The sequence below is a fragment of the Artibeus jamaicensis genome, unplaced genomic scaffold (assembly GCF_021234435.1).
Source record: "Artibeus jamaicensis isolate MK-2021 breed Jamaican fruit bat unplaced genomic scaffold, CSHL_Jam_final scaffold_369, whole genome shotgun sequence".
Taxonomy (NCBI): domain Eukaryota; kingdom Metazoa; phylum Chordata; class Mammalia; order Chiroptera; family Phyllostomidae; genus Artibeus; species Artibeus jamaicensis.
Genome location: NW_026522042.1, coordinates 887514 through 896424, shown reverse-complemented (window position 1 = coordinate 896424; position 8911 = coordinate 887514). Strand labels below are relative to the sequence as shown.

The 8911-nt window shown below is 57.7% G+C and overlaps 1 long non-coding RNA gene across 1 annotated transcript; it reads right to left on the bottom strand.

Moving 5' to 3' along the window:
• Positions 1-1940: 1940 nt before the first annotated feature.
• On the bottom strand, positions 1941-4912 carry LOC128626180 (uncharacterized). The gene is made up of 3 exons (XR_008390102.1): positions 4721-4912; positions 3586-3993; positions 1941-2036 (listed from the first exon to the last, which is right to left on the bottom strand). It is a non-coding gene; the product is annotated as an uncharacterized LOC128626180 (long non-coding RNA).
• Between the last annotated feature and the right edge of the window lie 3999 nt (positions 4913-8911).

Here is an 8911-nt window from a genome sequence, read left to right as displayed (position 1 = left end):
GTCTCCCTAATTCTGAGACCCCACTTCCAGCTGTCTGTGAAGCCAGTTTTGCCAGCCTAGATGACTGTCCCTGCTAAGTCACATCACTTGCGTCTTCCTTGTGGGTCCCCGCCCATCACAGGTGCCCCTGCCCATCACAGGTGGCACTGGTCACACCGTGGTCTCTGTAAACATCAGGGACACTCTCTTTCCATCTCCTGTCACTAGACCTGACAGGCAAAGCTGCCAGCTTTTAACCCGGGCGGTGGCCCGGCAGGGGACTCACGGTGGCAATGCAGTCGGTCCTCAGTGAAGTGAGGTGGGGGCCTGTAGACGCGTTCATTTCAAAGCCTCCATCCAAATGTGTGTGCTAATGCTGCAGGAAGGTCCTCAAAATTGCCGTGTTCTAGAAATTCCCTGGGAGCAGCCAGCCGACTGTCACTAAAAAAGACCCTCCGTGACACTAGGGACGAGACCCTTGGGCATGCCCCTGACATTGGTTGGGTACAGTTATGAGGTGAGTACAGTCTTGCTTCAGTGCGTCGAATGCACTGACCTTATAAAGTGACTGTTCTATGGGCCGAGGGCGGCCCATCCCCACCTTTCCCGGTGATTCTTCACGTAGATCCCATCAGAACGGCACCAATCACAAGCACCACGAAATCGCTGCCTCCCACAGACGCCCGGATCCGAACCACCCAGAGGGATTTCCGTGAACGCAGCTTCCTGGGCCCCGGCCCCTCCCTGCAGACCCGGACTCTCCGGTGGAGCTGGAACCCACGAGGCACAAAAACCCGACAGGCGATTCTGACACCCACTCCAGGGCGAGGACCGCCACTCGAGACCCCTGACATCAGATCCAAGGGCAAACAGCAGGGGCATCCGCTGCGGCAGTCGAGAGGCCGAAGCTCCTCTCGAGGTTACTTGCACCCGGCACCCGAGGGAAGCACCCGGTCCCTGAACCACCAACTGTGCTTTGACTCCGGCCTCTGCCTCCCTCTGGAACTGCCTGACCTGCCGGTTTTCCCGCCTGCTTTCCCTGGGGGCGGGGTCATCTCCACCCGCATCGCATCCGTGCTGGGGCAGGTGCACTCGGGGTTCAGAAAACAACACCCTTCTCCCCTCTTCCCACAGGCCCCTGCTTTTATCACATCTTTGCTTCTCCTGTCAAGAAGGGAGACACCTGCAAGGTGCCTCCTTTACACCCGTCGCCGGGGTGCTGCTCAGTGGCAGGTGCTGTCCTCTGAACCAGGAAGGACGGCACCACCTGGTTTAGGGGAGAAGAGGGACCCGCATCGTTGCCGACAGGGTGGGTGTTCGTAGAGTTCTTCGAGTGACTGCAAAAATACCTGAGTCGCGGGCAAAGGGGAACGCAAAGCACTGCGACGACTGTGCCACGGAGTCTGCAGGCGGGTCTCCCCTCTCCAGCTCTGACAGAGAAGTCACCACCCACTGCGGGCGGTCATGCTGTCCTGCTGGGCCCTTCCCACAGTGGTGGGCGCGGGGGTGCATGTTCCAAGATCCAGAACTAAAGGAGTTAGAGTGTCTCTGTTCCGAATAACCAGAAATAAGGCGCTCTCACAGGGTGACGATGGCTTTTTTAAAAAGGCACAGAGTGAACGATTGAGAAGTACGTTCCTTCAAAGGTAAAGACAGAAGAGAACTCGTGTAGAAAGAAGAAGCAAAAGGAAGGACAGGAGGAGGGCGTCCCTCATTCCTTCAGACCGAGGACACCATTGTGAGAGGAAGTGAGGCCAAAGCTGGGTTCCAGAACGAGCCCCACCGAATGGGAAGGACCAAGAGAGGGAGGGTCCGCCCGACTCCTGGGGGGTTGGGGACCCCTCCTGTGTCAGAGGAGAGGCTCTGAGAGGCAGCTTTGCGAGACGTGTGGTTCTTTGGATTCTGCGTTCGGGGCTGCTTTATGACAGCCACATGAACGGAGGAACTTACCCAACTTGACCGTGTGCACGCCCCGCCCAGCACAGAGAGGAGAGACACGGACGCCCTGCATCGTCCCAGCTCGCTCCTGTCCGCGGCCATCGCCTCCAAGTCTCCAACTGTAAGAAAAAAAGTTGAGTAAATGACCTACCGAGTAGGAAAGAGGAGTGTTGTTGGGAGAGCACAGCATCTCACCAGGTCGGCAGCCACCTCGCCGCGCCACCTGGGAAGGCTGGACTCAGCCCACGGCCTCGGTAAGGAGATGTTCTTCGGCTGTGCGGCCCGGCGATTCTTGGAGTCACAAAGGGGGCGGACAGGTCAGATGAGGCGCGTTAGGGGCGTATCTCGTCCTCCCTTCCCCAGGACCCATGCCTCCGAGAGAAAATGTTCTCTGTAAGTTAGTGCCTCTGTAAGGCATGTGAGTAACATAAAGATCTCCGGGCTGAGACAGATGCCTAGTCCAGAGCCGGGCACCGCTGCTATACCTGTTCTCCCGCTCGGCGCCGGGCCCAGGGCTGCGGGGGGACGCCAGCCCGAGAGCAGCCCAGGAGTTCACGGTACCGCATACCTGCTGTCCCCACCCACCTCAGGCCGCATCACACTTTGAAAATTGTGTTTGGAACACTGGTGTGTTGCCTTCATGCCTAGAGCACAGAATCTATGAGAGTGATTATTATTTTCAAGAAGTTATTTTACAGAAATTATCACAGCCACTCTATCAGCTGCTCTGTGAACCCTGACTTAAAAAAAAATCCTGGCACAGCCCTCTGAAGCCCACCTGAAGCAGCCCTCGTTGGAGACTCAGGTGCTGGTTAGTGAGCCCAGCCTCTCCACACGGCAGCCTCGGCAGGCATGGCCCAACAGCCGACGCTCATGTCACTCCCTGAGGACCCGCCCCTTTGGGGCAGCCTCACAGCGCTGTCACTGGGAGACGGGGGGTAGCAGCCTGGAGCTCTGCATGAAAGCTGCAGTTCTGAACAAGCTGAGTGAGAGAGTACCTGGGAGCAAAACAGGGAGGGGTGGAGGGACCTGACCCCTGGCGAGTGTGGGGCAATCGCCAGGTCTGGAGGTCAGTCCTGACTGCAGGGCGCCTGGAGCCTCCGGGAGTGGGGATCGTGACAGAGCCGAGCGTGGGTGTCGGGGGGAGGTGCCTGCGGGCACACGGGGAAAACCAGGCGACTTCACGGCGGCGCCACGGAAGACCGGCGCAGACCGTGCTCACAGGCCCAGAGCGCAGCGCGGTGTGTAGGTCGGCCACCTGCAACAACGCGCTCTCCGAGTTACCACTGCTCAGGCAGGCGCCGGGCCATGCGGACGGGGTTTCCCGCGAGGCTGGTTCGGAAAAGCCAGCTCCGTGGCCGCAGCGGAAAGAGAGACTTGCAGTGAGACTTGGGGAGAAGGCTGCCCCGTCAGTGACCCCATCACCTCCTCCCGGCTCTCCTTCCTGCCTGTGAGGACCCTCCTCCCTCACATAAAAGGTGAGATTACCTTTCCTTTAATTTTATTTTTCCCTATGTATTTTTTCTTTAAAAAAATTCTATGAGAACAAATTAAAAGTTGTGCGTTAACAGAATATACAGAAAAATACAAAGGAGAGAACTAAAAATCACACACCTAATCCTGGATGATCACCGTTAATCTTTCTCCTTATTAATTTCAAGCCTTTACCTTTTTCTTTGGGTTTGTTCCCAAACAGGTCTGTGATCTGCTTTCCCCTCATCGCCGTGAGTCGTATTCTCAAACCACGAAACGTCTGTGAAGCCTCAGATTTTAAGTGACTGCATAACCACCATCCTTCCCAGGATTCAACATTCTGAGTGCAGCACATTAAGTGGAATCGTGCACAGATTTCCCCTTTGGAATGGAACTGTGAGCCACTGGTTTGATTGCACCCATTGTAATGCGCTTCTCCATTGTTCTTCGAGATCAGACACTTTAAGTGCAGCCAATTAAACGTAGAACGCTGCGACTAAGAACAGACCGATGTGTTGGTGGTACAAAAACTCCTTCGGAAATGGAAGCCAGCTGTCTTTCTCAACCCAGCCCGTGGAGCTACAATCCAGCGAAGTTCACCTCCTAGAATGAAGAGAACGCGACTCTTACCATGTCAGGTGTTGCGACAGGCTGGCTTGGCTGTGCTGAGACCTGTGACGGCACCTCGGCTTCCGGAGCGAACGTTCCCGGCCATGTCAGAAACCTCCCCTCCTGCACCCACAGTCCTGCGCCCTGCTTCACGGATGCTGCGGCTTTCACAGCGGGCGGCAAGACCCTCCCCCCAGCAGGAAGATGAGCTGACTCGTTTGCACTCGATCCTGGCGGTCTGGGGTCCACCCACCCTGTCTCCAAGGTCTGCCTGTATTTGTTAGCTTCCCACCATCTGGTCGCTGAGAAAGTCCTGGGGAACTCACTGCATTATCAGGGGACTTAATGTCTGAACAAGGCAAAGAACAGACAACCAGAACATTTGACACCTTCCTTGTTCCTGCAAGTCCGTGCTGCTCCGTGTGCCAAAGGCACACCCTCCGCTTCCCCAGGTTTTCTGGACCGACTGAGACCCAGCTCTCCTTCCGACAGGAATCCCTGCAAAGCAGGCTGAAGGGTCCTTACATTCCAATCGTTTTTTGCTCCTAAAGACCCTGTGGTGTTGGGGGGGTGGTGAAGAGGCCCCAGCAAAGGGGATGGGGACACGTGGCCTCACGCACCCAGACTCCGACCCTGATGCAGCCAAGCACAGGCCTGAACCGCACATCGCCTGTGACTGGCTTGGGTCCCCACAGTTCGACACACTGCCCGGCCAACGCACCTTGGCCAACATGCACCTTTAAAATGGGGGGGCTGTTTCTTCCACAAGCACAAATCCGCACACAGGTCCACACTCAACCAGAAGAACAGAGCGCAGCAAGGCTGCGCCACAGGAGGCGGGTGCGATTCGGAACGATGGTGAGCTCTCTTCCAGGGCGTCAGGGGATCTGGGGCATCCGAGAGTCCAGCTGCTCCGAGCCAGCCCAGAGAGCCACTTCTCATTGTGAAGCAAACCACCTGAAAACCAGAACAAAACAGATCCGTCGTAATGTCACTGGGGAGGTCGAAGCACCGTGGATATCAGCCCTGGCCGGTATGGATGGGGTGCCAGCCTGTGAACCGAAAACACCGTGGATGGCAGAGCCCGCCAGGGAGACCCAGACCCACGCTGCCGAGCACGACTGCAGCACCACACAGCAGCTAGAGAACACGGTTCTCGTTCAAAAGAGACATAAACACATTCAGAAGTCACGGCGGAGGGGGCGGAAATGCCCTAGACACTTACTGAGGAGACGATTTGTCGTCACTTGAAAAAATGCACATATTTCCGTGGGCATTTTCATACCGACCTAAGCTCTGCATCCAATTTGCGAGTGCAGCCGTTTCTCAGACACCAGTGGAAAGACGGAGGGGCCCCACAGCTCTGGGAGCGCCTTTCCCTGCACGGTGCATTCCCTTGGGAAATGCCCAGCAGGCAAGGCCCTCGCCTTCCAGTGTCTTCACAGTAACCTTTGCACACGGCACCTACTCAAAGTTTAATGAGCTTTCGCATGGTGCCTCCCAGCAAGGCAGCGCTGTGCCCACAGAAACTCGGTCCCTGGGGATCTGACCACGCGAGTCTCACTGATGGCCCCCCTGGGGCACAGTCTTGGTTTAAAGGCCGCAGTGAGACCTCGCGTGGCCCAGGGAGTGAGACCTGGGCTTCCCATCTTCGCCGAGGCTGCCTGTCCTTGGCCTGGCGCTCAGATCTCCACCCGGAGGCCAGCGGGTCTGGGCCTGCATCCAACAGGGCTCAGCACACACTGAGGTCCAGGATTCTGTCTGTCCATCCTGAGCACACAGAGCCATGCAGGCCACAGGCCAGCACCTGGGCCTCTCGGGGGCGAAGGTCCCTACAAACCTGTGTAGGTTTCCCAGCCGAGTGAGGAAACAAGTTCTGCCGATGGCTGCCATCCATGCAGCGCTTTTCGTTGACCCGCCTGCTCGCTGAATTCTCAGTGTTGCCTGCAGGGACAGTCATTGTCTGGGACTATGGGCACTGCCACCACGTCTGGGTGGAGAGGGGCTGGGGAAAATGAGGGGCTTCAGGTCCCCTCCAAACATCGCTGTGCCTGTGAGGGGTCACTCTTACAAAACAGCGACTCCCCCCGCACCAGCCCCCATCCAGCTTTCCTTTCCTCCGGCCGCCATTGCCACGGACTGAGCACGTCTGCGTTCCCATGTCAGAGCCTGTCCTCTCTGCCACACAGGCTTCTCGGGAAGGGGCTCCGCGTGGCTCACTGCCATGTCCCCACCACAGAAACACAGTGGGGGCCCAATGGCATGTGGCGAATACACAGGTGGTTAAAAAAAACTGCCCGAAGCTACAGAGCTGGTCATCAGTGGGCCAGTACTGGGACCCAGAAGTGTAACTCCTGAGCACACACTTACAACCATTTTGCCACCTTGTTTTCCTTTCTCGCTAAGGAATTGGCTTGTTTTACACGGAGGCAGATAAGTGCAGGAATCCCAGGCAACCCTCACTTTTCTCCGGGGCCAGGCCCGCGGTCAGCGCCTGGGAGCGGCTCGCGTGAAGGACGCGTTGGGGCGACGCCTGGGCTGCGTCCGGCCTGGCTCTGCGCTCGGCTAAGCGCCAGCTGGCTCTCCCCGCGCCTCAGTCCCCAGCGAGGTGTCTTCTTCCCGCCCCAGCTCTAACCCCACGAGTGCGGGGCCTCAGAGCGGAGGGTTCCCGGGGACTCCAAATGACGGCACGGTGGCAGAAGCCTCCCGACCACTTTGATTTTAATTGAATTAAATTTTAAAATAATTATGTGTATCACATTCTTCCTGTCCAACCCCTAAAAAAAAGGAACAAACAAGGAAAACCCCCTCCTGATAGAAAGGTCTGCACAAAAATACACAAAAACATTAACAGAGAAGGTCTTTGAAACTGGGTGATTCTTTTTCTCTTTACTCTTCCATATTTACCACGATACTTTTGTAAGGGAAAAATACACTTTATTCCTAACATAATTCTAAAAAAACAAAGACATATCCTATATAAACTTTAGGCAGACAGAGTTTAATCTGTCGCGGGACACCCCGTGACCTTGACTTGTCACCTTGCCCCGAGCGTGCGCTGCAGACCACACTGCGACCTCCCTCAGGCAGGGCCCTGCCTGCACACGCTTGTGCTTCCTGCGCCCAGCACTGGCCTCCGTAATGAAGAGATGCCCTTGGAAGATTTGTCACCGCGGCCGATGAAGCCGAGATTCCCAGAAGTTTGCACACACAGATAAGACTTCCCACCACGGACCAAAGTCCCCATCCCCCAACGCCTTCGATCCGCTCTGGTCCGGGATGTGTGCCACCCTGGGGCACCCAGCCTGCTGCTTCTTCCTCAGTCTGGGCCACCTCCACCCGGGTGGGCCCCGGGGCCGGGATGAGCACCCAGTTCAGGAACCGAACCCTCAGGCGGGCACAGCGCTCACTCCTTGTAAGGAAGGTGAGGAAAGGCCTCTGCCTGCTGCTCTGAACAGAACAACAGGGTGTGGTCGGGAGAAGCTGGAGAGCCAGCCACGCCAACATCTCCCGGAGAAGCCACTCCTGCAGCTGGACAAGCAGGTGTGGCCACCCCCAGCCCTGCAGGGAGCTCTGCCCAGCAGACCACATGCAACCCAGGGACCTGCACTGCACTGCTCTGCGGGGGATGCTCGTCCACAAACACGCGTGAGACGATGGAAACCGCAGCTGTGACCGGCAGAGTGCCCTATGGGGACGCTTTGACACGGAGCCCTGTGGAGCGGCTGGGGAGCCTCTGGGGCGCAGGCAGCCCCTACACGCGACGGGAAGAAACCCACGCGTGTGCTGCATGTCTCCCCTGCTCTGCCCCACACGGTGAGCAGACTCCCACCCCCTCCCACCCCCGGCACTCACAGCCTTTGAGCAGGGCTTGCTGGTCCCGGCTCTGGCTGCCTAGGGCACTGGCCTGCTCCGAACCCTCCCGCGCTGTCTCCGCCCCGTTTTCCTCCCACCTGACAGTGCAGGGGAGGCGGGAGGAGAAGGCTCCGCCATCTCACTGCTCCTGGAAGCAGGGCCTGCACCGACCTGTCCGCAGCATCCAGCAGCATCCAGTGCGACCTGAGGCCCAGCCCTCGCCTGCGTCGGCCGCGCCTCCTTTCTCTCAGAGTGGCAGCTGTCAGTCACCCTGAGCGGGGCCCCGGAATGCCAGCGTCCCCACCGCTGTTTTCCCAGTTGTCGCTCTGTTTATAAATTGTCCATTTATAGAAATCCGGCACCTGCTCCGAGCCCCTCACTCGCTACGTGCCGGAGCGCGCCTCAGAAAGGGCCACTGCCCGGCCCTGGAGCTGGGGCACTCGCAGAGGAATTCTGAGGGAGGACGTGCTCCGGAGGGACAGCCGGCTGCTCACTCAGCAGCAGCATTTTGCTCCACTAAACGGGGAAAAAGGAGGAAAAGGGAAGTCGTCGTTCTCTCGGGAGAGACTGTTACCTAGCTCTGCAGCTCCCGTACCGATGCTCCCACTTAGCGGAGGCCACCTGCTCCCCGAAACTTCTGTGTAGGATGCATTTAAAGACCTGTCCAGGGCACGAAACCCGATATATCACTGCGTTGATTGGTTTTCTTTCTCTTGCCAAGTATCTGGTTTGCAAAGTGCCAAGAATTAATTCTCAACATTCCACCCCTCCCCCACTTCAATATGCTTCTGCTCCTTTTGTCCTCCACGAAGCAAACTAAAATCGGCGGCACGTACGGAGCATTCGGCACATTGGTGGAGCGTGCCTCGTGGTTTCCCGGAGGTCAGACCAGGGGCCGTGGCGGGCGGGAATGGACGGTGACCCCGGGGACGTCAGGCAGCCCCTTGAGGCTCCCGTCCTCCCCACCGTAACCCTTCTCGGCGGTAAGACCAGCGCCCTTTCAAAGCTGCAAAGGAAAACCCGATTCAGACCACGTGGAGGAGGCAGCTGGGCCCAA